Source organism: Peromyscus maniculatus, chromosome X (genome assembly GCF_049852395.1).
Source record: "Peromyscus maniculatus bairdii isolate BWxNUB_F1_BW_parent chromosome X, HU_Pman_BW_mat_3.1, whole genome shotgun sequence".
In the NCBI taxonomy this organism is placed as follows: Eukaryota; Metazoa; Chordata; class Mammalia; order Rodentia; family Cricetidae; genus Peromyscus; species Peromyscus maniculatus.
This window is the reverse complement of record NC_134875.1, coordinates 109,752,623-109,780,386: the sequence shown is the minus strand read 5'-3', so window position 1 is coordinate 109,780,386 and position 27,764 is coordinate 109,752,623. Positions and strand designations below refer to the sequence as shown.

Here is a 27,764-nt window from a genome sequence, read left to right as displayed (position 1 = left end):
GAAACCTTCCTGATGAGAGCAGTTGTCAATGGGACACAGACACGCACAATTGTGCTGGGCACCTCATCAGCAATGCCTGCTTTAGTGTATTAAGTTGGAGGTCTGTGCATTTGTGATTTTAGCCACCCACCTCTGACTATTATCATTAGGTCCACTGCTTTGAGTCATCATTAGCACCAGCATTTTTGCCTTATGGTCAAGAAACAAGGAGATTCTCATTGTAGGAATGCTGTAAATACCAAGTCCCCTTGTTGAAATGGAAGAACACAAAGGGTAATTTTGCTTTTTTTCCCCCCTCCCTCCAAGATCTGTCAAAGCTGTTTTGGGTCATGTACGGCACAGGCTGAAGGAGGCAGGAACACAGAGGCTGTGTGTGAGTGTGTGTGTGTGTGTGTGTGTGTGTGTGTGTGTGTGTGGCGGGGGCACTCTCCATATGGTAGGTGAAACTTTTGGCATCAACACATTGTTGTTTCTTGAAGGCTGGGTTGATTTGCAGAGCTAGCTTGTGATGTGTGGGGCAGGATGTATCTTGTACTGGGCAGTTGGGATGATCAGTGTATTAGGTGCCCTTTGTTGTAACATGGAATCCTAAAGTATCAATTTTCACACAATGGACTGGTGTGAAGAGAGAGGGAGAGAGATGGAAGTAGGGAGGGAGGGAAGGAAAGAGGGAGGCAGAGAGCAAGAGTGAGAGCGAGAAACCATATGAATGAGAGAGTTATGAATATTTGGGAGCTTATAGTCAGCTTTTCAGAATAGAAATTAAGATCACTTCACAGTACTTGTTGGTGTTCAATTAGGGAAAGACTGCCTTGTAAGCAAGTGGTCCATGAGTCCTTGAAGGAAACTATTCTCAGTCCTTCTAATATTAGACACGTTCCTGTTGGCCCTCCAGGTTTCTTGCCGTCTTTCATTTTATTTCAACCAGAACTGTCACTTTCCCCCTTCTATAAGTATTCTTTGAACACTCTGCTTTCTTTGAGCGGAGTTCAATCTGCCAGAAACTCCAGTAGCAGCCTGACGGGAACAGACATCAAAGGCAATTGTCCTTCTGGATCTCATTAGGTTCCCCGGGGAGTTCTTGCATCTCAAGGTTTAGAGAAGTTCCAGTAATGCGAGACAAGAAATGGGGTGTTGTCCAAGGATATCCAGGAGTTTTCCCAGTCAGTACTAGCCCTGAACCGGAGAAAATGTACATTTTTCTTTTCGAAACTTGAATTAACTTGCGATTCTAGAAATGACCTCTAGGTGGAGCTCATAGTACTAACTAAGAAGGCAGAAGCTGCAGGCTTTTGTGCCGCTTTTCACTGTGGGGCTGTTTTTGAAATAATATATTTTTTCTCTCCACCTCCCCCCCTTTTCCTTCTGCTTTCCTCAACTTGATTGCCTTTTTAATAGTCAACAAGAAAGAAGAGACTCTGCCTAACAATTCCTTGAGTCTTAGATAGAAAACTCTGCCCATCTCTGAGCTTTGTCTTTTTGATATGGAGTAGCCCCCTGCATTAAGAGAGGATTTGCCTGCATCTCAAGTGGAGGTGAATAATTCGCCTTTTCTTCCTGGTATGACTTGGCACTGTTCTTTGGGCATGTGTTGTATGCAGTATATCACCCAGGCGGAAGATTTCTCATCAATAATAGTGCCCACACTGGGCTGATGCTGAGTCACTTGGCTTACCCATTGGGAAAGCTGAAAAAAAATGTTCTGATTTGTGAGGGGCCTACAGCTTTTCTTTGTCTCACCATGGAGCTCAGGACTGCCGCTAATTAAAGCACCTCCTAAGAGGTGTTGACCTCAGCTTTCCTTCGTGACCAGCCTCTCAAACTGAGTGGTGGGGAAACTCAGATACGTGCAGTGGTCTGAGGGCCTAACCTCTTGGCTTTTGTGGCAGCGACCCTGTCTCAAAATGGAAGTGTGTGGGTGGGCTTTGTCCTCTTTGCTAGGGGTGATCACTGTAAAAGATAAACGAGGATGCCTCTGCTTCCTTGAAGGGTAAATTTGTTATCTCTGTTTCCCTGCCTTTTTCTGCTCCTCTCTGGAGAAAGGTCATAGGTACTTTTGTCTTTTGAAACTCACTGTGTTGATTTCAAGTGGAAATTTAATATTGGGAAATAAGTACCAATTTTTATTTAGGTTTCTGTGTTCCCTGCAAGCATGTGCTCTTTAAATTTTTTCTTTTATTTCTTTGAGATTATAATATAATTGCATCTTTTTCTCCTCCCCTTTCCTCCCCCCAAACCCTCCCAATCTCTTTCAAATTCATAGCCTCTTTTTCTTTTTCAGCAGAGGACAAGGAGGCCTGCTGTTTTTCAGGTTAATACAGCCTCTGAATAGGCATGTGGTGATAATTGAATGATTTGGGTGTCTTCTGCAGGATTTACCTTGTTCAGAGCTGAAGAGGAGTCCCTCAAGGTCACTGTAATGGTTCTGAGGCTAGGCTGGAAGGGATTCGGGCTGCCTTTGGCCTCCCTGGCCAGTTCTGAGTCAGGAGCAGCTTCCTGAGAGCGGCTCAGGCTTGTTCCCCAGCTGAATTAATTATGGAGCTCCGTGCTGCATCACCTCTGAACTGTTTCCTTGTACTCTTTGAACCTGGGGTCCAAGCTTGTCAGACCATGCCCAAAGAAAGAAATACCAGCACAGAACACGTGGGGAGGCAGTGTCCTGAGGGTGGCGTGAGAGGGTAGCGGTGGCCTTGGCCACAGCAGGTGCAGAGAAGTTGGCTGTGTGTTCCCAACTCCTCAAGCATGCGCCTCCCACGCACAGGCTTTGAGTGAGGTAGGAAGATTTCCATTGCAGAGAGCAAAGCAGAGTGTACCTCACCCCTTTGCCTTTGTTACTAAACTCCGCCAATCCCAGACACTGCAGTTTGCACAGCATGCAATCTGTCCTGACCTGTTAGGACCCTGGCTGCTCCCCTCTGAGCCCGTGGTTCTGGAACTGTGCTTTCAGATCTGAGGCACCTAGGAGCTTGTTAACCAGGCACACTTTTACATATCCACCTTAAGAGAATTAGGGGTGGGGTGAGCTCAGGGGATTCTGATGCTTGTCAAGATTGGGAAACACTCCCCTTGTCCTTACTACTTCACTGCATACCTATCTGACATCTAACTGCAGGTCCCCGAATTCTGCCCAAGGGCTCTCTTGTCCCACCAGAGCCTACTGTGAGTGGCACAGCATTCAGGAGACTCACCATCCCCTCCCTTCTCACTGGCCCTGAGCCAACAATTGATGGAAGGTAGCCAGTACCTGCCCCTGCTCCCTCCTGGCTCTCACAGGTTCTATACAAGTTCCTGGGGGCTTTCCCAGTAGGCTCGAGCTTCCTGGCAAAAATGTCCTTTGCTGCCTGCCTTCTTTTCCTCTGTCACTTCTGAAGAGCCCTCCTGGAGTTTCTTTTATCCTCTGCCCCCCTCCCCCATTCAAGCATAGTCACAGTGTGCTTTAATCCCAGTCTCTGGCTCTACCCGTAAGGAGACCACTAAGGAGGACAAGGCCTCTGGGTTAAGTCCTCTTCTCATGCCTCCTTGCCTTTAAGGTAATAACGCATTGCATTGATTCTGGATGCCTGAATTCTTTCAGGAAACTCAATCCCACAAGCATTTGCAGCACATTTTGAATGTGCCAAGTACTGGGCTGGGGCCTGCAGATTTGGGAAGGGGGTGATCAGCTATAGTCCCTCTTTTGCAGATTCCTTCATATACCTAAGATGACACAGTGGTGTTACAGATGTTGTGCTAGTAGAGGAAGGCTATTTAATATGGAGAGTTGTAAAGTGGCCCTGGGAGCCTAGGAAGGGAAGCTTTGGGAACTGAGACAGGCTGCCCCTCATGTTGCTCACCCTGCCTCCTCCCTCTCTTCCTCTGTGTATCCCCAGACCCAATTAGTGCTCATGACCTTGTTAGTCCTTGGGCGAGGCTTCTTCTGAGCTCCTCACAACTTGTTACTTGAAACAAGTGCTCCCAGCATCTCTTTACCCTTGGTGACTTTACTCCAGCTGCACCACATGGTTCCCTTTGGATAGGTTTGGAGAGGAGAGGAAAGGCTTTTACCAGAGTATCTCATGCCCCTCCTTATTATAGGTTCCAGTGTATTTGCAGAATGCTCAAGAATACAGTCACCCTGCTTCCTGCATCTACTCCCAGTACTCATCAGGGACAAAGAGCATGCAAACCATGTCCTTGTTCTGGTTTCCTGCTCTTCTCTGGCTTCTAGTACTCACCATGATGAGTTTGTCCATGTAGCTTCCAGTCGCTGTCTCGCAGACATGCAGGCCAAGGCAGTGTTTGTCTTCCTTATATCTCTTTGCCTCACTGATATCCGCGGGAAGGACAGTATGGAGGTTAGGTGTATGGAACGCTGACTGTATTCTAAGCCAATATTGACCCCTTATGAGCTACATGAGTTTTTAGAGATGGTTTAATCTCTCCTATTCTCTCCTCAGTTTTCATGTCTGTAAACAATAACTACCTCAGAGGTTAGTTATTGAAGAACTTGCTATTCTAAAGGAGATAGTTGCTTTACTCTGGGTTTTAGGTTTTATGATTTTAAACAAATCTATTATTTGAGTTTTAAAGGTTTATTTATTTTTATTACATTTTTCATGCAATATATTTGATCATATTCTTTCCCTTCCTCCAGTTCCTCCCAAATCTTGTTTACCTCCATATCTACCCAACTTCATATTTTGTCTCTCTCTCAACAAACAAAACTATGGAAGCCCAAAGGAAGCAATTGTAATTTTATGTGTATGAATGTTTGCATGCATGAATGCATGTGTACCATTTGCTTGCTTAGTGCCCTCAGAGTTCTACATCCCCTGGAACTGATGTTATGATGCTTGTAAGCTGCTATGTGGATGCTGGAAACTGAACCCAGGTCTTCTGTAAGAGCAGCAAGTGCTCTTAATTGCTCAGTCATCTCTCAAACTCCCTTCACTAGTATCTTAGTGTTAAATGTATGTATGCATATGTATTTAGATATGTATATATATATGCAGTGTAAGTAGGAGTTTGATATATTCTTTGTGATAGCTTACAGGAGTGATTATAATTCAGAGCCTCATGGGAATGCTGTTTGGTGGTACTTTCAGGCATGGCCAACCCATGGTCAAGGGTAACTATGAATGTAGGCCAACAAACAAAAAAGAATCATAAATTTACTTAAAACATTATGAGAGGAGGGGGAGGGAGGGAGGGAGAACTGAGAGAGAGATGTAATTGTGTGGTTCTCAATTGAATATCACAGATAGCAATATTGTATCAGAGGTTGCACAAACCTAAGTCATTTAACCTCTTGTACTTGAGTGTGCATCAGCAACACCAGGAATGCTCACTGGAACAAGATGCCGCCCTACCCCCAGAGAATCTCGTTCAATGGGTGTAAGGTGATGCTGGGAATCAGCATTTCTGATGAAGCCTCAGATAGGACTCTGGGTGATCACAAGTGGCAATTTCCTTCCACCACAGCTGAGTTAATAGAACTGAATGAAGTTTATGGAGTTGTTTACACCTTGTAGGCCCCTCTTTCTATCACCTCTCATAGTTAAGTACCTCAGTGAGTTTGGACACTCAAAACCCACCCAGGCCACCTATCCTATGATGCTCTCTCTGTTGAATGTTCTAGATAGAGATCTGAAAGCTCCTTGTTGGCCCCCCTGTCCCTTGATTCCACATCAGTTTTTAGGAACTATGAAGATGAGGTTTTCTACACAGAAACTCTCCAGATTTATAAAGATTCAGCAATGTTTTGTTATGTAGATAAAACAAATATTGTATTCCTCACATAAAATTGACAGCATTATTATATGCCAACCTGTAGGTTCAAAATGTTCTATAAATACCACATTGGTATCATACTACCACCACAAGGAAGGTGCAATTATTTCTTTTTTTTTTTTTGTTTTTTTTTTTGTTTTTTCGAGACAGGGTTTCTCTGTGTAGCTTTGCGCCTTTCCTGGATCTCGCTTTTGGAGACCAGGCTGGCCTCGAACTCACAGAGATCCGCCTGCCTCTGCCTCCCGAGTGCTGGGATTAAAGGCGTGCGCGCAATTATTTCTTTATACAGATGAAGCATGCTTGTCCGTGGTCACTGGGCTGGTTGTTGGAAAAGTTGGGCCTCCATTCTTGGAAGTTTGGTTTTACAGTCCCCCTTTATCCTAACGGAAGTGTATCTCTAAGCATGGTCTTCAGACTAGCAACACTGGTATTATCTAGACTATCTAGAAATGTAGATTCATAGCCTCCATCAAATCTGTGGAATGAACCTCTGAGAAGGGATGCAGGACTCTGCAATGCAGCTATCTATCCCTCCAGGTGATTCTAATGTAGCCAGAGTGTGCAGACCAGTGCTCCATATTGTGTTTTTGATGCCTTGTGCTGCTGGCTATGCTCCAGTTTTCAACACTTTTTTTCAAGCTCAAGTTCAAGGCTGAGCACAATAATTCTATATAGAGTCCAACTCATCCAGCACAACGGGGATATTATTGCCGCCTTTGTTTTGCATACAAATTATATTAAGGAAGCTGAAGTTGATATTATGGCTATCTTTTCCTTTCAGCCATGCATGTCAGTGTTGGCTTATAGCAAATTTACAGTCAGTTAATTTCTTGGTCTTTAAAAAAATAATCTCACAGGAACTGTTGTTAAGCTCTGTTGCTTCTTGGCATTAAAAAAATCCCTTCTCACAGAATTTCACATTTTATTCTTAATAAAATCTATTTCGTTGTTTTGTTTATAGCTCCAGCTTTTAAAATAATTCCCAGCTCTTCATATTTATTATATTTTATGAAAATTTATTTTTACTAAAGAAAATACTGGAAGTTAAGTATAGAACAATAAAGGAAAATCATTGCTTTGTCATTACCCAAGCATAACTAACCATTGCTAATTTCTTTGATTTCTCCTCTATATGTAGACTTTAAAAGACATTCTTAAACAAGGTTGTATATGTATATTTAATTCATTTTTCTCCTAACATTTATATTGTATTTTTCCTAGTATGATGTAATCTTTACCAAAGAGTATCATATGGAAGTCTGTATTCTGTTAATATTTGTATATGAGTTAAAATGTCTCTGAAGTAGATTATAGTTGAGTATCTATGATTTTGTGATAATAAACATGTTTTACATTGCTTTAATCTTAGAATTAATTTTCTTTTTCTGGCTTGTACAGAAGGCTGAACTTCAACTTGCTATGTAGCCAAGGCTGCCCTTGAATTCTTGATCCTCTTTTCTCCAAAGTGCTGGGATCCCAGGCATGTACAACCATTCCCAGTTCCCAGAATTAGTTCTTTAGAATATGGTCTTTAAAAATCGCAAGTTTATCACTCAGTGTATCAACTACAAGTTCTATCTCTATATTGTTGATAATTTGCTAAATATGCATTTTTGGTTATATTGGTTTTCTGGGTTACAATGGATATGATCACAACATGTGATTGGAATCAACCCATTTGCTCATGCTTTAGGTACTCCCTTCTAGGTTTATCTACTGACCAAAAATCTGCTTGAGGCCAGGCCTACTGCCTTATGTGTGTAATCATAGCTGCTTAGGACTATGGCAAGTTCAAGTCCACCCTGGGATATATAGTTAAGACTCTGTCCCATAGTAAATAAGGGGTAATAATATAGCTTAGTGATAGAATGCTCGCCTAGCATGTATGAGACCATCGGTTCTATCATCAGTACTGAAAAAAAAAAGTCTCGGTGAAATACTCTGGGGTAGGTTTTATGTTAGGAGTTATTCAGTACTTTAACCAATAGATTTTCAGTTCAGCTGTTAATGCTTCTGCCTAACCCCTAGAGCTATCATCTGTATTTTCTGCCTTTTCCTGTGAGAATTCGTGAGACATTGAGCAATGTTTTGCTGTTACCCAGTTACCCTCTATTTAGTACCTTCCTTGACTTTCTAATCTATCATTCCAGTGCCAAAATGGAAATTCAAGGAAAAGAGAAATGTTTATATGTTTTTCATCCTTTATAAACATGCTGTTTTAATGGACATTTAAATACTACACAAAAATGTTCATAGAAAACTCATGTCCTTGTAACTGAGACTCAACAGTTAGTAATATTTTGCTACTCTAACTTCAACTAGACCCTACCCTCATCTATATTTATGATTATAAATTTTAAAACTAATTCTATCGATGGTGATACAGACATCATTTTTACTGTATTTCAATATTTCAAAATATTTTACTGTATTTCCAATAGATACAGAGGTTTGGAAAACTAACCACAATTCCATTATTATATGCAATAGCAGTAGTACCACCACTAATAATTCCTCATTAATTAGTGATTTGTCTGTTTGCAATTTTCTGTGATTATCATAAAAATGTTTGACTAGTTTTTAAACAATTGGTACAAATCAGTATTCAGTGTACTCAATAATGTAACTAATAGGTACATCTTTTAAAACTTTAAAAATGTTAAGAGCACTGTCTATCTTCACCCTTACAAATGAAATTAATTTACTTACTAAAGAAATTAGATTTCTTAGCAGAATTTTTAATAATCTTAGTTTCTTCTGGGATATTCTGTGCTTTGGATTTTCTGTAAATTGGAGGTAAATGTTGAGCTTTGATTAGGTTGAAGTTCAATTTCTTTTGACATAAAGACTTGATGGACAGCACTGGATGCTTCCTTCAAGAAGCACATGATGCCATGTTGTCTGAATGTCTATCTCAAGGACAATCCGTAGGTTTGGAGACTGTCAGCCTTATCCTTTCATTTTAATTTTCTTATCAACCCTGCTCCTCTTACGGTGATGCTCTTTCTTGACTTTGTCATTAGAATCACCTGGAGGGATCTGTTTTATACATCTAACTAAAACATAATTCCATCACTTTCTTCCTTCCCTTTCCTTCTTCCAGCATCTCCCTGTAACCCCTTTCACGTCTCCCCCCACTGTCAAATTGATAGGCTCTTTTTCTTTGAGTGTTACTATTTTAAACAAGGGCTCTAGGAGATAAAGACACCACATTTATTTATTTGTTTCTTTCTATCTTTGTTTATTGTGTCTCTGCATATGGAGACCAGAGGTCAATGTAGGGTACTTTCCTCAATAGTTTACCACCTTATTTTTTTAAACTTGGTGTTTCATTGAACTTGGAACTCATCAATTAGGCTAGAGTGGCTGGCCAGTGAGCCCCTTGTTCCTTTTTGTTTTTACCCACCCCTAGCTCTGGGATTATAGGCATGTATCGCCATGCTTGGCTGTTGTGTGAGTTCTGGGGATGTACACTCAGGTCCTCATGCTTGCTCAGCAAGCACATAACCAACTGAACCGTACCCCAGCTCAAGGCATCACTGCTTTTCAAACTTATGTAGAGCAACAAATGGATAGCTGCTATTGAAAAATCACTGACAGTTGTTTTTAGTGAGCATTGATAACATGCTAGATATGAGATTCAGCTAAGCTTAGCAAATGGTGATTTTCAAATTCTGTCATTCTGCATTGATTAGTTAGAATATTTCTATAAAAAGGTTTTTTTCCCTTTGTTAATCACTTGATTTGCCTGATTAGTTTATACAGGAAAAGCTGCATGAAGGTCTGTTTTTCCTATTATTAATTTTTACAAGTCGTGCCCTGGAAACCTCCAGGGGTATCAAAGCACTTTCCCCCCAGCGTTGTTATAAACACAGGATTTTAAAAAATGCATTTGATATGTTTAAATTTATTATAATTCTTTTTGAAGTTCACATTATTTCATCTGAGCCAACTTGCGATTCTTCCTTTAGGGAATTTTGATATGACCCCAAATATTTTAGACTGTGTCTTTTGTTTCCTGGCATGACAAGATATCCTCCTTAATGTCTGACTTCTATTAAATCAGTGTCTTAATCAATTCTTTAGTAATGAGCAGTATGTTGTTGTTTTTTCCTGGGGATGGTGGTGAAATTTCTGTTCTAACTGGAAGTACAGAACTCCAATAATGAGGAAATTTACAAAATAATTCAATAGAAGGTGACTTGAATTATCTTTTTGTAAAGAGACACTGTCATGTCAATGGGCACACAGTCAATGGATTTCAAAAACTGACATATTGTTGCATTTTCCTTCTTTCTTTTTGCAATATTACATTGTTAAGAATATAAATAAGGAGACTGGCCGGGCGGTGGTGGCGCACGCCTTTAATCCCAGCACTCGGGAGGCAGAGCCAGGCGGATCTCTGTGAGTTCGAGGCCAGCCTGGGCTACCAAGTGAGTCCCATGAAAGGCGCAAAGCTACACAGAGAAACCCTGTCTCGAAAAACCAAAAAAAATAAAAAATAAAAAAAAAATAAATAAGGAGACTGGAGAGATGGCTCAGAGGTTAAGAGCACTTGTTGCTTTTGCAGAAAAGCCAGGGTCAATTCTCAGCACCCTTATGGCAGCTTACAATTGTCTGTAATTCTCATTCCAGGGTTTCTGACACCTTCTTCTGATATCTTTAAGTACTAGGCATGCAGATGTTCATATATATAAAATAAAAATAAATACCTATTTTAAGAAAGAATATAAATAAGGGGCCGAGGAGGTAGCTCACTGGACAACAGAACTTGTACGTGCATGAAACAGAGTTTAGATCTCATGTACCCATCTAAAAGCTCTATGACTATAGGCATGGCTGCATATGCCTATAACCCCAGAACTGTGGGGTAGAGACAGTCAGAGCCAGGTAACTAGCTGGCTACCTAGCCAAGCTGCCACATCAAGCTTCTGGTTTATTGAAAGACCCTGTCAAGGTAGTATGGCAGAAAGCAGTAGAAGACGACTCCCAACATCTTCCTCTGGCTTCCACAGGTGTACACACAGGCATATATACTCACACGTGCATATACACCTCTCCCATATACATATATGTAGACAAATTTCTAAATGGTCTTATTAAATAAAAAACATAGAGCCAAATATAGTGGTGAAAGCTTTAGAGATCAGGGAAATAGGGAGAGCCACCAGCCAACCTTACCTCACCAGCTCTATAGCTTCCAAATGCAACATACTTCCTGTCTACCCGTGCCTTTATATGCTTTGCTTTTCTGCCCTCCCATTGGCTCTTAGCCCATCTACCTCACTTCCTTGGCACTGCCTGTCTGTACAGACCTCCAGGTCTCTATGGTTGGTACTGGGATTAAAGGTGTATGCCACCGCACTTGGCTTTGTTCCCTAGTATGGCCTTGAAAACACAAAGACCCTGCCTGCCAAGTGATCAGATTAAGGACATGTGCTGCCTGACTTTGTTCACTTAAAATGGCTGCCCCCCATCTCCAGTCAAGCTTTATTTATCAAAGCACAAATAAAATATCACCACATTTCAGCACAAATAAATATCACTACATTTATACACCCACCCACAAAAAACCATGCACACAAGAATATAAATAAGTATTAATTAGTATGTGATCTTGTCATAGATTTAAAAAAAAAGAATGCCAGTGTCAGTCTTGGGGTGTGTCTCTGTAGAAGAGTACTTGCCCAGCTTGCACAAGACTCTGGGTTTCATCACCAGCACAGGGAAAACAGCAACAACAAAATGATAGTGAACTTATCTGAAGTGTTGAGATATGTAGAGCAATGGTACTATTAACAGATGAAACAGATGAAAGTAATAAATACTTTAAAAAATTTAACAATAGATAAGCAAGCACCAACAGTTTAAATGTGTACTATGAAAGTGTTTAGTGTTCAGTGTATGTTGGAGATTATTTTGGATTGAGGAAACTAGTTGGTTTTTGAACTTTGAAAGGGTTGAGAAATGCTACAATTGCCTTAGGTATAATTTTAGAGGTTCAAAGCAGAGGGCTACTTTTTGAGAATTATGTAGCATTGTATTACTTTTATTCATCATATGGGCAGGGGAGACTTGATGTTTTAAAACTTTTTTTTTTATTGGCCCAGATTCAAATTGAGGATGTGAAGATTTAAAAATACATGTTGAGTTTGGATGGGTTTACTAAAAAGAATCAGTTTTGGCGTTTTGGGTTTTAATTTCATGGGAAAAGAATCATTAGAAGCACTTTGAGTTTTCCGTGTAGACTTTGTGGTGTTCCTTCCTTTTAGCCCAGGATGAAACTAATAGCCATGCCGTCTGCTTATCTGCTATCTCTAGGGCTGTGCCTACCGCTGTCAGCTGCTTTCTTGTTATCTGGCTGCTGGTCCTGCTCAGTCAGTTGTACAGGAATGTCAGTTCCATTAATAACCCAAGGGCCAGGCAGGCAGATAGTGGAAAATGGGTGAAGAGAGAGAAATTGTATTTAACCTGTCTTCTGAGTTGTCATTTTCTAGACTTCAGCATAGCTGGGTAAAGGCAGACTGAGGGTGTGACAGCAAATCCATTTCTGACAGAAACTCACATATGAAAGGGAGAAACAGCCTGATAGCAAAAGAAGAATGACTGAAGGGACTTAGGCCACAAGTTAAGATTTAGAATCCAGAAGGTCACAGAAGCCGTGCTAGGAAGAAATGATGTAATCAAACTGTTCAGACAGGGGCAATGACAATTTTGCCAAAATAGATTTCATATTGACTTTAAATATTATCATTCTTAATGTTTCAAATGGATGATATTACCTTTTTTGTAAGAAGCATATTTGTAGATGGATTAATTCCCTATTTTGAAAAGTTGACATTTTGGTTATGGGTTAGTCCATGATGAAAGGGAATAGAGCATTCATTAATATGGAACAATTCAACTATTGCAGTTGTTTGTGTTTTGATTATTGTTTGCTGCATGACACACCATGTCAAAACTTAATGACTAAGAACAGGTATTGTATTAACTCTTTCAAGTCTATTTGTTGGCTGGGCTTGGCTGGGTGGTTCTTCTATTGGTCTTACCTGGAGTCTCTCATGTAGCTGAAGTCAGATGATAGTTGCAGATGGAAGCCAGTTGGGACGACTTCACACACATGTCTTATTGTTCCTTATGTCTTTATCCACAGAATAGCTAAGGGAGCAGGACGAATATGCTGTGAGTCCTCTTAATGTCTGAGCTCAGAAGTCTCAGACTATTTCTTGTGATACATCCTCTTGGTCAAAAGAAGTTAAGAAGACTCCATCTCTTGGTGTGAGGAGGAGCAGGACCACACAGGAAGGACAGGAGTTGTTAGTACTGTCCCTGGAAAGATTGATTTGCATTCTTCATTCTTTCCATCTCTTTATGTTCAGTTTTTCTTAATTAATGTTAGAGAATTATGAACTAAGTTTACCATCTCCCTTTGGCAGCAGCTCAGTGAATGTCATTACAAAATTTTTAAATGTTTTATTTACTTGTAATTGAAAAATAATTATATACATATTTATGGGGTATAATGTGATTTATGTATACATTATATAAAGACTCAATCAAGTTAATTACCATATACAGCATCCCACCACCTTATATTGTCAAGCTGAGAACACTAAATATCTATTTTTATAACCATATTTTTTTATTTTTGAGATTACAATTTAATTATGCTATTTCCCTTCTCTCTCTTCTCCCTCCAAATATATATTCTCCTCCCATATACCTTCCTTGCCTTTTTTCAAATTCATGCCCTACATTTTCATTTATTGCTGTTACATGCATGTACATATCTATCTATCTATCTATCTATCTATCTATCTATCTATCTATCTATCTATCTATCATCTATCTATCTATCTATCTATCTATCTATCTATCTATCTATCTATCTATCTATCTATGTATCTATCTATGTATCCATCTATCTATCTATCTATCTATCTATCTATCTATCTATCTATCTATCTATCTATGCATCCATCCATCTATCTATCTATCTATCTATCTATCTATCTATCTATCTATCTATCATCTATCTATCTATCTATCTATCTATCTATCTATCTATCTATCTATCTATCTATGTATCTATCTATGTATCCATCTATCTATCTATCTATCTATCTATCTATCTATCTATCTATCTATCTATCTATCTATCTATGTATCTATCTATGCTTCCATCCATCTATCTATCTATCTATCTATCTATCTATCTATCTATCTATCTATCTATCTATCTATCTATCTATCTATCTATCTCAGTCTGTATAATGTTACTTGTATGTATATTTTCAGAGCTGCCCATTTGGTACTAGATAACCAGTTGGTGTGCTTTTCCCAGGAGAAGACTGTTTCTCCTTCTCTCAACATTCCTCAGTTGCTTGTAGTTTTTGTATAGGGTTAAAGTCTCATGGGCTTCCTTCCCCCGCTCACGTTAGCATGTATATCGGTGTCATCTTTGTTCAGCTCATGTTTAGACAGTCATATTGGTGAGACTTTATGAGTGCAGCTTCTGACATTACTAGGAGACATGATCTCACAGCAAACTCCCTGATCCTTTGGCTCTTACAATCTTTCCATTGTCTCTCCCACAATATTCCATAAGCTTTTTTTTTTCTCTTTTTTTGGTTTTTCGAGACAGGGTTTCTCTGTGTAGCTTTGCGCCTTTCCTGGAACTCGATTTGGAGACTAGGCTGGCCTCAAACTCACAGAGATCCGCCTGCCTCTGCCTCCAAAGTGCTGGTATTAAAGGCTTGCACCACCACCACCTTGCAATATTCCACAAGCTTTAGGTGCAGGAAATGTTTTATAGATATATTAATTGGGACTGTGATCCACAGCTATGGATTTTAATTGGTTCTGGTTTTGTGTAATGGTTTCCATTTGTTGCAAAGAGATATTTCCTTGATTAGGGATGGAGACTACACTTATCTGTGAGTATAAGGAATGTTTAGATTGTTAGGTATTATGCTGCTTTAGTAATATGGCAGTTACGGTTTCTCCTACAATAACCATGGCTTAATAGTCCTGGGTAGTTGGCTAGGTTTCCAGTACCAGGCATGGCTTTTGTCTTGTTGAGCAGGTCTTTTTTAAAAAAAAAATATTAATTTTTTATTTATTTTATGGTTTTATTTTTTTCTTTCATTTTTCTTTATTAAGAAATTTTCTACTCACCCCACATACTATCCACAGTTCCCCCTCCTCCCTCCTCTTTCCTCCCACCCCCCAGCCCTCTTTCCCAAGCCACCCCACATCCCCACATCCCCCAAATCAAGGTCTCCCACGGGGAGTCAGCAGAGGCCAGCATACTGAGCCTAGGCAGGTCCAAGCCCCTTCCCACTGCACCAAGGCTGTGCAAGGTGTCACACCACAGGCACCGGGTTCCAGAAGCCTGCCCATAGGCCAGGGACAGATCCTGATTCCCCTGCCTGGGTGCCCCCCAAACAGTTCGAGCCAAACATCCATCTTCTATATCCAGAGGGCCTAGTCCAGTCCCCTGGGGGCTCCACAGCCACCAGTCCACAGTTCATGGGCTTCCACTGCGTCCCTCACGTGCAGTATCTCTCTTCTCTCTCATCAATTGGATTCCCGCAGCTCAGCCTGGTGCCTGGCTGTGGATCTCTGTATCTGCCTCCATCAGTCACTGGACAAAGGGTTGAGCAGGTCTTAAATCCAATGAGAGAGGTGGGGGAGGTTGTAGTCTTTGTTCATAGGTATCATAGATGGGTAAGACTGCTGATTGCCTTCAGCCTTTGGAAGCTTGCATGTTGCCTTCTGGTACAATAAAAGCTAGCTCTCTGGGAGGAGGCATTCTTGTCAGTTCTATCTCAGGGGCCTCTGGGCCCTGAGTCTGAAGTGCATGGCGTCTTCAGCAATAGAGACTTACCTTCTACCTCTGGAGGGCAACCAAGGGCAATAGCAATAGGATGTATGTTTTGGGATTCTCTTGGACAGCCCTGACAAACAACTCAAAAGAGGGATTACTATGTCTGGTATTGGGGGTTTTATTAGGTGGTCTTTGGCTTTTGGAGGGAGCATTGTCGGCTCAAATGAGAAAAGTTCATTTGAACTATATCTGTGTATAAATATATTATATATTTTATATAATATATTAATGAGGATATATTATATAGGTCTTTTAAAAATGATAAATAGCTAATAGTATGACTCCTTATGACTTTTTAAGATATCCTCATTATTTTTACCATCCTTTTTCTGTATTTACCTTCCTCACCCCCCCAAAGAGGCCTCCCTTTTCCTATTTCTCTAATCAGTTTACTTATACTCTGTTAGTCCCCTTTATCTTCTTCTTTCCTTCTTCTATATTTACCTTCATCCCCAAACCTATTCTTTTAACAATTTATTCTTTTAACAGAAATATCTGTTAATTACCATCACCATACATTGCACCAGGTACTCCTCTAGCATATTAGAGTCTTTGGACCCTCTGATCAAAATATGTTTTTTCACCTCCTCCTCAACTTTAAGTAGCAATCTTTTTATTTTTATTTTTATTTTAACCAGAATTAGAATGGGCTTTATTGGAAAGAAGAAGGGATAGGAGGGAGAAGCCAGGCCTTGTGGAGGGAACAGAGCAGCGACAGAGAGAGGAAACACAGGAAGAGAGGCAGAGAGAGAGAATGGGGGTCCGTGTCCAGCTTTTTAAGGCGGTACATAGTCGCCCGCTGATGATGTAAGGCACCAGACAAGACCCCGAGAGCAGCAATCTTTCTATTCTGTGTTTCTAGAAGGTCAATTTTGTTAGTCTGTATATAAGGAAGATTATAGAATTCTTGTCTTTCTGTGCTTGGATTACTTCACCTGGAATTTCTTTCTTATTTTCTTGTTTGTTTGTTTTGGTAATTTTCATCAATGAATTTATTATTATTATTATTATTATTATTATTATTATTATTATTATTAATTCTTTTGCTCAAGAGCAATATATATATATCCACTGTTGAAGTATTGGAGTAAACCTAATTATTGATGAATTGTGATGAGCAAAGAAGGCATCCTCTGGCCCCATGACCATCCATAAAATAAGAAAGTCCTTCTGGTTTTAGGATTCAGGAATAGAAAAGTTCTTAGTGGTTGACTTCATCTTAGTAAGCAACTTATTTATCCAGCTTTCCATTTTAGGTCCTTAGCAAAGAAAGCTAACTTTCAGCATGTACACCCCATCACTGACTGGGGGCTTTGTATTTTATTCACAAAGCCTGTCGGCATAGGAAAACAGTCATGCTGCACTGTGTTCTTGCTAAACTAGAGAGAAGAGGAATATGCCTGCTGCCTTTGGTGTAGTCCTGTGTTCCTGGCACTGGCAATTATAGAGCAAGTGAGTGAGAGCCTCCTGGCTGTGATTTGTAAGGATTAGAGCTAATGAGCACAATAAACCTGTCCTGAGCAGAGTAGAGCCAAGGACAGGGTGAGGTTGTGTCCTTTAGGGCCACAGACTAGATCCTTTATTCACTTCCGATGTTAGGTTATAAAGCTAATTTCCAAGTTTGCAGAACAATTTGGTTTGTTCTTCCAGGCTTTGGAAAATGAAAGTTAAGGTTTGGCAAAGTGATTTGTATAGCTCATGTGAGCATGTTCTAATGAGGTCCTATGAGTTGTTCTAAGTCATTTCTGAATTCCAGTAAAAATTATTCACATGAAAAAATAAGCTCAGTAGAGACAGTTCATTTGAAATGGAAGGAAATCTGAGAAAGGAGAAATTCTCTTATTTTTCTATTTCTCTAGCCCTCCCTAGCCATTGGTTGCTGATTTGAGTTTCTTCTCTTAGATCTAAAGAAAACAAGAACAATGTGTGTTGCCCATGGCCTGAGGATGAGGAGGAGTCCCTTGTCACCTCAGACTTAGCCCAACAGTACTGGACAAAAACAACTTAAGCAACAAACAAACATTTTGAGCAAGCATTTGCAAGCATTGTAGTCTCCATAACAGCTACTCAGATCTGTTGGATAGCATTAAAGTAACTGTAGGTGATATGTGGACAAATGGATGCATGCCGGTAAAAGTTGATTTACAGAACTAGGCAGCAGCCTGAATTTGACCTGTAGGACATAGCTTACCAATTTGCTCTTGAGCCTTCTTGTCTCATGTTTTTAACCCAAAACTTGCTCTTCTTTTTCTTGTTGGCTAAATCTCATGTAAGAATTAAGAGAGTTTGCAAGAGGTTACTCAGTAGTTTTGTTGAGTGATGAATAATTGATGATGACATTTATGCTACTGTTTACAAACAGCCCATGTGTCCCTTGGTTGCAGCTTGTTATTTTGCCTTTAGTGTAAGTGGCCTTTTTGATTTCTCCATCTCAACTGCCTTTGCAGGGATGAATCAAAGCAGAACTGGAAACTTATTTTAAAATGTAGCATACAAGTATCCCAGGATAAATCACTAGGTTTGAAGGACAGAGGCAGGGCTGGTCTACAGATGTAGTTCTTTGGTCTGGAGGGAAGTCTGAGGCTGACAGAAGCCTGGCTATTGGAGAGGTAGAGAGTGGCCAGATACACAGTTCCATGTAATTCACATTTAACCATGTCATATCCTAGATATGGTTATGATGGTAGCATAGAACGAAATGTGGCTGGTAATATATATTTTCTCTCTCTCCCCCATCTTTCTGTCTTGAAATGGAGTCTCACTATACATCCGTTGCTCTCCGGAAACTCACTGTGTAGACCAAGCTGGCCTTGTTGTGGAATATTACTTTAACTATGTAAAGATGTGTTACATTTGTTTATGTTCCAGAATATTACTTTAACTCTGTAAAGGTATGTTACATTTGTTTATGCTGCATTTATTTAATTATGTAAAGATAAGTTGCCATTTTACCTTGCCTGCCTAAGGCTCCTGATCGGTCTAATAAAAAGCTGAGCAGCCAATAGCTAGGCAGTAGAGGGATAGGCAGGGCTGGCAGGCAGAGAGAATAACTAGGAGGAGGAATCCAGGCCTGAGAGAAGAGAGGGAGGTGAGCACAACGGGGAAAGACAGGGAGATGCCCAGGGTCAGCCAGCCAGGCAGCAGCCAGCCAGCCAGACATGGAAGAAGCAAGAAAAGTAGGACATACAGAAGGAAAGAAAGGTAAAAAGCCTCGAGGTAAAACGTAGATGAAGAGAAACAGGTTAAATTAAGTTGTAAGAGCTAGTGGGACAAGCATAAGATAAGGACTAGCACTCATAACTAATAAGAAGTCTCTGTGTCATGATTTGGAAGCTAGTTGGTGGCCCCAAAGAAAGCCTGCTACAGAGATCTGGCTTTGTACAGAGATCTATCTTTCTCTGTCTGTGGAGTGTTAGGATTAAAGGTGTGTGTCACCACACCAAGCTGATGGTGTAGTCATTTAAGCAGATAAGTGGGAACCATTTGTCAGAGTTTAGAGGGGACCAGTGTTTGGAATCAAGAACACAAGCTAAGAGGAGCCATGGTCCATCTCATGGTTTTGAGATTTGTTGGTTTTAAACTGACATTTACACTCATTTATCTTTATGGCAGTGCTGGGATTCTAAGAGAGGCATGATTCCACTTTTGGCCTTTGTTTGTTTGTTATTTGGTTTTTTCTTTATTTATTTAACATCTTGGCTGCAGTTTCCCCTCCTCCCTCCTCCCAATCTCCTCTTCCCACTCCCCTCTGTTCCTTCCCATGCCCCAATCCACTCCTCCTCCCTTTCTGTTTAGGAAAAGGCAGGTCTCCCATGAGTAGCAACAAAACATGGCATATGAAGTTACAGTAAAATTGGGCACCTCTCTATGTACTAAGGCTGGGCAAGGCAACTCAGCATGAGAAATAGGGTCCCAAAAGCCACAAAAAGAGCCAGTGCAGCCCCTGTTCCCTCTGTTAGGAGACCCACAAGGGAACCAAGCTATACAACTGTAACATATATGCAGAGTGTCTAGGCCAGTCCCATATAGGCTCCCTGGTTGTCAGTTCAGTCTCTGTGAATCCCTATGAGCCCAGGTTAGTTGATTCTGTGAGTTTTCTTGTGAATTCCTTGACCCAGAGGGTTCCTACTATCTTTTCTCCTCCTCTTCTGCAGGGTTCCCCAAACTCCACCTAACATTTGGCTATCGGTTTGCATCTGTTTCCATCAGTTACTGGATGAAGCTTCTTTGATGGCAGTTGGTCTAGGCACCATCTGGACACGAGAGATGGCGAGTTCAGGGTACATGTCTGCTATTGCTAGAAGTTTTAGATGGAGTTCTCCTTGTAGATTCCTGGGAAATTCCCTTGCATCAGGTTTTTACCTGACCCGGAAATGCCCCCTTTCTAGTAGTCTCTTTCAGTACTCTCCTCCTCTGTGCCCCCCAACCCGATCTCTCATGTTCCATCCCCACCCACCCTCAGTTTTCTCATGAAATCTCTTCTATTTCCCCTTCCCAGTGAGATGCCAGCATCTCATGAGCCTCCTTATTACCTAGTCTCTCTGGGTCTGTGGATTGTAGCATAGTTATCATTTATTTTACAGCTAATATCCACTTATGAGTGAGTACATACCATGTTTGTCTTTCTCAGGCTGGGTTACCCCACTCAGGATGTTTTTTTCTAATTCTATCCATTTGCCTTCAAATTTCATGATATCGTTGTTTTTTACTGCTGAATAATGCTCCATTGTGTAAATGTACCACATTTTCTTTATCCATTCCTTGGTTGAGGGACATCTAGGTTGTTTCCTGGTTCTGGCTATTACAAGTAAAGCTTCTATGAACATAGTTGAGCAAGTGTCCTTGTGGTATGATTGAGCATCCTTTGGATATATGCCTAAGAGTGGTATAGCTGGATCTTGTGGTAGATTGGTTCTGCTGTTCAAATTCAGTTTAATGTGTTATGTTGACTGGAAATAGAGTGTCTTTCTGATTTTTACCTCTTTGCTCTTCTGTTACTTCATTGTCTTTTTGTTTTGACTATCTTTCTTTGCCAAGTCTTAATATGCTAGCATTTTTTTTTAAATGTGATGTACTCATGTTCAGAACCAAAAATTCAATAGTGTAATTATTAGGGAAGAGAGATGAAGAATTTAGTAAGTTTACTTAAAACTCTCTTTTCATGCATCTTACCAGTCTTATAGCTGAACATATTTGCCTCGGCATGCTGAATATGGATACTGATGCCGAGATTGTCTGGGCCTTATGTTATTCACTTCATTTGGGTTTATACAAATTAATAACATTTATATAACAGGAAATTGTTCTCAATTCCTCAAGCATAGTGGATATAAGAAGAAACATGAACTTTGAAGTCAGATAAAAGCTAAATCAATTTGGTTGAGAAGCTACGTTGGTCTCTGTGTGATTGGGGTGTATTTTCCCCTGTATGCATGTTGGTTTATCAGCTGTGACATGAGGATGATATGCCACTGCCTTGTGGATCATAGATAAGATTTAGATTCAGTGATGAAGGTTAATTCAGCATACTGTCTGGTACATGGTAGGTGTATTGGTTTCTTTTCTATTGCTAAGATGAAACACTGTGACCAAGGCAACTTATAAAAGAGTTTAATTGGGCTTGCAGTTTCAGAGGGTTAGAGTCCATAATGGCTGAGCAAAGCCCTGGTGGTAGGAATAGCCAAGGGAAGTCACATCTTGATCTGAAAGTAGGAAAGCAGGAAGCAGAAGAAGGGGGCATGCGCTGTGCCTGCCTTCCACACTGGGAATGGCAAGAGTCTTTTGAAACTTCAAAGCCTGTCCTGGGTGACCTCTCATTTTTTCTCAAGCAGTTCCACCAAGGAAGACCAAGTATTCAAATATGAACCTATGGGAGTCATCTTATTCAAACCACCATTGTAGGGCATCAGGGAAGAATATTACTTTTGTTATTATGAAAATAACAAAATTGTGGCTAGGGAGATGGTCAGTATTTAAGAGTGCTTGCTGCTCTTCCACAGGACCTGCATTTAGTTCCCAATACACACACTAAGTGGCTCACAACTACCTGTAACTCCAGATGCAAAGCATCTGACATCCTCTTCTGGCCTCTGCAGGCATCTGCACATATGTATCATAAACACATGCGTGTACACACATACACACAAATGGACAAAACTTTAAAAAATAATATGTTACTTCTATTATTTCTGTTTGGCTCTGAGATTTCTTTGAAGATGACATTCTCACAATCTTCCCTTATCACTGCACTCCACCCTGTCCTCCATATTCTTTCATATTCTTCTATTCAATTTCATTTCCCATTCTCCACATGTGGCCACTCAATCATGAACTTCCTCAGTATATAGCTTAATTAAACCATCTCTATTCTTGCAATGCATCACATAAATGAATTCTATAGACTACTGTTTAGTGAACAAAGTCAAGTACAAAAAAATCTAGACCTTTGGGGACATTCAAGAGCAGTAAAAATTAGTCTATGAAGACAGTGACCAGAATGGTGCTTAGTCTTACTTCCTGGAAAGGTGCCTAGGTGAGTCTTACTAGAAATTCTTTTGATCACTAACACAGTTGTGCATATGTGTTAGAGAAATCTGATTATTTTCCTTCATATTTGTCTACTTTGTACCTATTGTCACTCACTAAAAAACAAATCAGGTGTTTCCAGGCTTGCAAGGTTTGTTTTGTCTTAGGTGCTTACCCAGCAAGATATAAGTATTGAACTGAATGAAATTATGAAAAAAAGTGGTGAGTCTTACCATATGTCTAAGGATAGCCTTTAAGGAAGGCATAAAATATATTTTGAAAACCACAGTGGACATAATTTATATAATTCTCACTATTTCTTGCAATATTGCTTGAATGCTCGCCTGTTTCAAAAGAGATGATATGACAACTCGTGATTAAGGACAGTTTGTGTAGGGAACATAGGAGGGAGTAAAAGGAGAGAGAGGGATATAGTCACATCGGGTTGTGGAATACCTCCACCCCTCCCTTCTCACTTCCCCTTTGTCCATCAATTTTACTTTGAGATGAAATCTGCAACTCTAATAGATGCTGCCGACACTGAGCAGCAATTCTACCAGATGGCATTGGAATCTTGGGTGTTCTGTGAAAAATGGAAAAACCAAACACATGCACAAATAAATGAAGGTTGAATTAATCTTTATAATTAAATGGAATATTACCCCACTATGACTGATTTTAGCTTTCAAACTAGATTGCATGATAATTTTTCAGTGAACTGTAATTGTATTAGTGTGGCTTTTTAGATGCCTGAAAGAACTTAAAATGGATTTTACCAAGTTACTTAGAGAAAAGTTGTTAGAATTTTTAGTTGAAACATCTCTGAGACCTATTTGTACTAAGTTTTTGATTGTTGATTATTTGTTCTTTATCACTCTAGGATCTAAGTGGTGTTGTCCAGAGAATGGGTTGTGTTGCAAATGTCTGAGGTATATTAAAAAAACTGGTGAGGGGAAAAATGGTAGCACTTTCTCTATAAAGTACTCATGAGAGCATAACAGTGGTAACTACTAGGGAATTCCCTCCAGAATACTAAAGGGGCAGATGGGTCTCCTTCTTATGAATGGATAATGCAGAGTCAGGGATTCTGAGCAGCAGCCCCGAAGCCTTGGCAAGTATTGGAGTCTAGAGTAGACAGCTTGTTAAAATTAACTATACACTAGCATCTCCTCCTTCAACTCTGGGAGCTATTACAGCTTCAGTGGACTTTTGCTAATGCCTGAAGATAATTTTACTCATAACCTACTGGGGGAGTACTATAAGGATGTAGTAGTAAAATGCCAGGGATTCCGCTAAGATTATTAAATAAACATGGTGGCTCTCACAAACAACCTACAATGATAACAGTGCCAAGGTACAGAAATACTGTGCTGTGGTGGCATTCATTATAATGTAAATTTGTGGGATGTTCTGACTTGCTGCTTCTAGTGTGGGTCTCTGAATTTGTATTTTTAGGAAACTCCTGAGTGATGCTGATACTGCTTGCCCAAAGACCAACCTTTCAAAAGCCCAAAAGGATGTGCCATTGTGAAAGAATAAGCAATGCATGGACATTGGCTTGATGATATCCATTAATTTACTTTTAAATGCTATTTTAGCAATGTTTTATTAATTCTTTGAGAATTTCATACAATGTCTTTTGAACATTTTCACACTCCCAACTGGTCTCCTTGTCACCGTCTCCAACATCCCATTCCTGCTCACCCACTATCTAGATTACTTCTTCCTTCTTCTCCTTCTTCCTCCTCTTCCTCCTCTTCCTCTTCTCTTCTTCTTTCCTCATTGAGTCCAGTTTGTGTTGCCCAGCTAGTTAGGTTTTGTGCCTGCTCTGGTGTGTGCTCGGGCTACCAAGGACCACATCATTAAAGAAAATTAAGTCATCCCTTTATTTTTAAAAAGTTCTACATATGCACTTAAGAATATATATTATAGGTATACACACACACACACACACACACACACACACACACGTCCATGAATTTGAAAGAGGGTAAGGTGGGGTACATGGGAGAGTTTGGAGGGAGGAAAAGGAAGGGAGGAAAAGATGTCATTTTATTATAATCTCAACAATATTTTTTAAAAAGCTGCATGGTATTTCATTCTTATCTTATTTGCTTTATGTTATGAGACAGGCTCTTGCTGCAGGGACTGATCTCAAAATTGAGATCCTCCTGCTTCAATTTCCTGAATACTGGGATCATAGCTATGCACCATCAAAGCAATCTATACTGGTCTAATTTAATAATTCACCAAAATTATTTCATTTGTTCTCCTCCTGCCTTATCAGGAAGATTGTCTAAAAGGTTTTTACAATTTTCATGTGTTTGTATGAGTGTGAATGTGCACTGTCACAGAGGGCACATGTTCAGGTGTTGGCTTTCTCCTTCCAATGTGACTTCTGGGGATTGACCTCAGGCAGTCATACTTGAGTGACAAGTGAAGTACCTTAACCCACAGAGACATCTAGATGGCCCCAGGAATTTTTCAGACAGTAAAGCATTACTCCCATCAGAGCTAAACCTTACCAGAAAGAATGGAGCCAATTTTCATTCCATTGAACTGCTAATGAGAGAAGGGGATGTGTTTATTTAAGTTAATCTCCAACTTGCCTCCTGTTTAAATAGGTAATTTAATGATTGGAGCAGGATTAAGTAGCTGATTAAATTTCTTGGAGCTATGTTCAGTGTTAGGGCCTAGGTATTGCAGGTGCATTTCTAAGCTCTTTGGATCTTGATATTTGAAAATGCCTTTTAATCGTTTAGTTTTTTCCTTCTTCCCCCAAATGCATGGATGTTTCTCCATGACATTTATTCCCATTTTTGCTTAATATTTGTACATTGTCTCTGTTTTAAAGCTTAGATGTTTACCTCAATAAACCATGAATAATTATTCTAGTAAGTTATATAATTACTGAAATAATTATTATCAAATCACCTTGAAGCTCTGAAAAAATAAATTTACACATCTCATATTGCTATCTTTACTACTAGGTTTTAGAATTTTAGTAACCTTTTATGTGGAAGAGGGGTTGGCAAAACTTTTTCTGTAAAGAGCCAAATAGTACACGTTTGAAATTTGTGTAGACCATATGGTCTCTGTAACACCTACTCAACTTACTTATGTAGCTTGCAAGTGGCCACAGGCCATATGTAGAAGAGTGGGCTGTTGCTAGGGAGAAAAAACTTTGCCTCCTCTATCCCCTTTGGTTTAGCATTTGATGTGTGTGTGTGTGTGTGTGTGTGTGTGTGTGTGTGTGTAGCTTTGAATTCTACTGGCTGTAATACTAAGTAGAATATGGATAAGCAAGATAGCTGCCAGGCAGTGTAGTCCAGCAAAATGATTAGAATTTGGCGCTTTCATGTTAAGAATGAGAAAGGAAGGGCTAAAAGTGTAGGTCATCTGTACAGCATCTGCTGCCATGTACAAGGTCTTAGGCTGAATCATCCCTCCAACCCCCATGTGTGTATGTTTGTGTGTGTGTTTGCATGTATATTTGTATACATACATACGCACAAGAATGAGAGGAGAGTGGGTTAACAAATGGAAGATGACTAAGAAATATATGGCAGAAGCTAATAGAAGGTAAAGTTTACTGTAGTAAGTTCTGTTGCATGCTGTCATCCTGGTATCAACTTTTCATGTCAGAAGATGGGGGATCTCCCTTCTCCTTGGCAACAGGAAGCTGCCTTTCTTAAAGGGAGGGAGGATTTGTGACAGTCAAATTGTTTTGGAAAGCTCTGCTTTTAGGTAGATAAGGGGAACGCAGAAAGCTTCTTATTGCTTCCCTTGATTCCTAGATGCCTTCAGCTCAAAATAATCCCTTTCCACAGTAGCATAGTTTAACAAAACCCCATCTTCACAAAACCAAGTGATAGGCTGGTTTGGGCCTGCAGACTACAGTTTGCTGAACCCTGATGCAGAACCCTGTGCATGAGACAGAGGGACACATAATTAACTTTGGCTTGTGTAAAACCTATTATATAGGATTTCCTTGGCCCTTGGTTCATACTATTTTGGCTCTGCCTGGACAAGTGAGGGTTGTCTTCATTAAGATTTAGGATATTCATGTGAATAGGTATCATGGCTGGTCTAGTTATAAAACTCCATGAATGAATTTAAAATGAACAAAAACATGGATTCAGAATCTATAATTTGTGGCAACTGTTTTGTTCAATTTTAAAAGAAATAAATGAGTGTTGTCTCTCTCTTTAAAGTAATATTGCCCCAACTCTCAGGAGGAGGTGATGTGTGTTCCTTTGTGAATTAATTACTTGGGTGATGTGGGTTACAACAATTCACTAAAAAAAAAAAAAAATAGATGTTACTATCTTTAACTCTGTTGGGGGTACAGAATTCACATATGTGGCCAGAATATCACAGAGAGATACTATGGAAGTATTGAGTGGCAGTTTGGCTAAATTCTGATTTATTTGTACCTGAGAAGTTTGTTTTTTTTTTTCAGGTTGGAGAAAATACTCACTTCCAAGATAACATGGAATTCATAGTTTTAGTCCTAGTACTCATTTGCAATTTGGAACTTGCCTTCATAGAACATGTTCATATTAGAAAGTAGTAGACAATGGATATCAACTGTATGAGGCATTACCCATGCAGGATTAAGAATGGATAACTTGAAATCTGACTACTCCTGTCTTCTAGTTCACTCAGACCTAGAACTATGGCTTGTAGTTGTAAAGACCTCTGATTCGTGACATTTGGTTCTCCTTCACTCTGGCATGATGCATTAGCTTGTGAACCACACCCAAAAGCAATTCTCAGAATTACAGTCTTTGAAGACTCATAATAAATCAGTGTCATCCTTATCAAGAGGATAAAATTTGATTTGTTAGATTACTGCATTGTTATTATTTGTGGGATCCTGATAGCCCCAAAAGGATATTAAAGCTGTTCCCCAGGCTAATTTTCATCAATACTGTTAGCTCTGCTCAGGGTAAGATTTCCAGCCAAGATATGTGTTTGAGCCAATCATCCATCTGACATCGTAGAAACTGCCTTTGTTTTGAGGGATAGTATAATTCTTGCACAGTTTCCTAAACTTCCGGGTGTTTATAGCTCAGAATTTTGATTGATGTTTAATAGTTATTACAGAACTTATCAGAGAAAATGAGGTCTTGGCATGGTTAAGCCTGACTGAAGCTTTCAAAGCTACTGCAAGTTTAAGAAAGTTGCTTTAGAAATTGTTTGTGAAAGGGCTGGGAGCAGTTGTTCCATTTTTTTTCTTATGTTAGTTAAATTAATAGAAAAGACAAAAAAATATGTGGAGACTTAACCATGCAGACTAAAACCAAAGCTGTTTAATTAAGTGATTAAAGTGATCCTTTTGATGTAAGACATGCAAGACATTTGAAAATGTACGTGACTTTCCTCCATAGCTGAGTCGGTAGGGATTAGAACAAATGAGCTTGCCATCTTGCTTTCTGTAGATCAGCTTAATGCTAAGTGGCTTTGCAAATTCAGGAGCAAGGCAGTCAACCTGACCAGTCTTTAAATCAGTTTGGTCACGTGTGTCAACATTATATGCCATTGCAGAGCTCTCAGCCAGATAGAGCAGGATTATATT

The 27,764-nt window shown here is 39.8% G+C and overlaps 1 protein-coding gene across 1 annotated transcript in view; it reads left to right on the top strand.

The window, feature by feature from the left end:
* Phex (phosphate regulating endopeptidase X-linked) overlaps nt 1–27,764 on the top strand; it is a 199,435-nt gene that overhangs the window by 90,521 nt on the left and 81,150 nt on the right. The gene's annotated exons all lie outside the window — the stretch shown is intronic.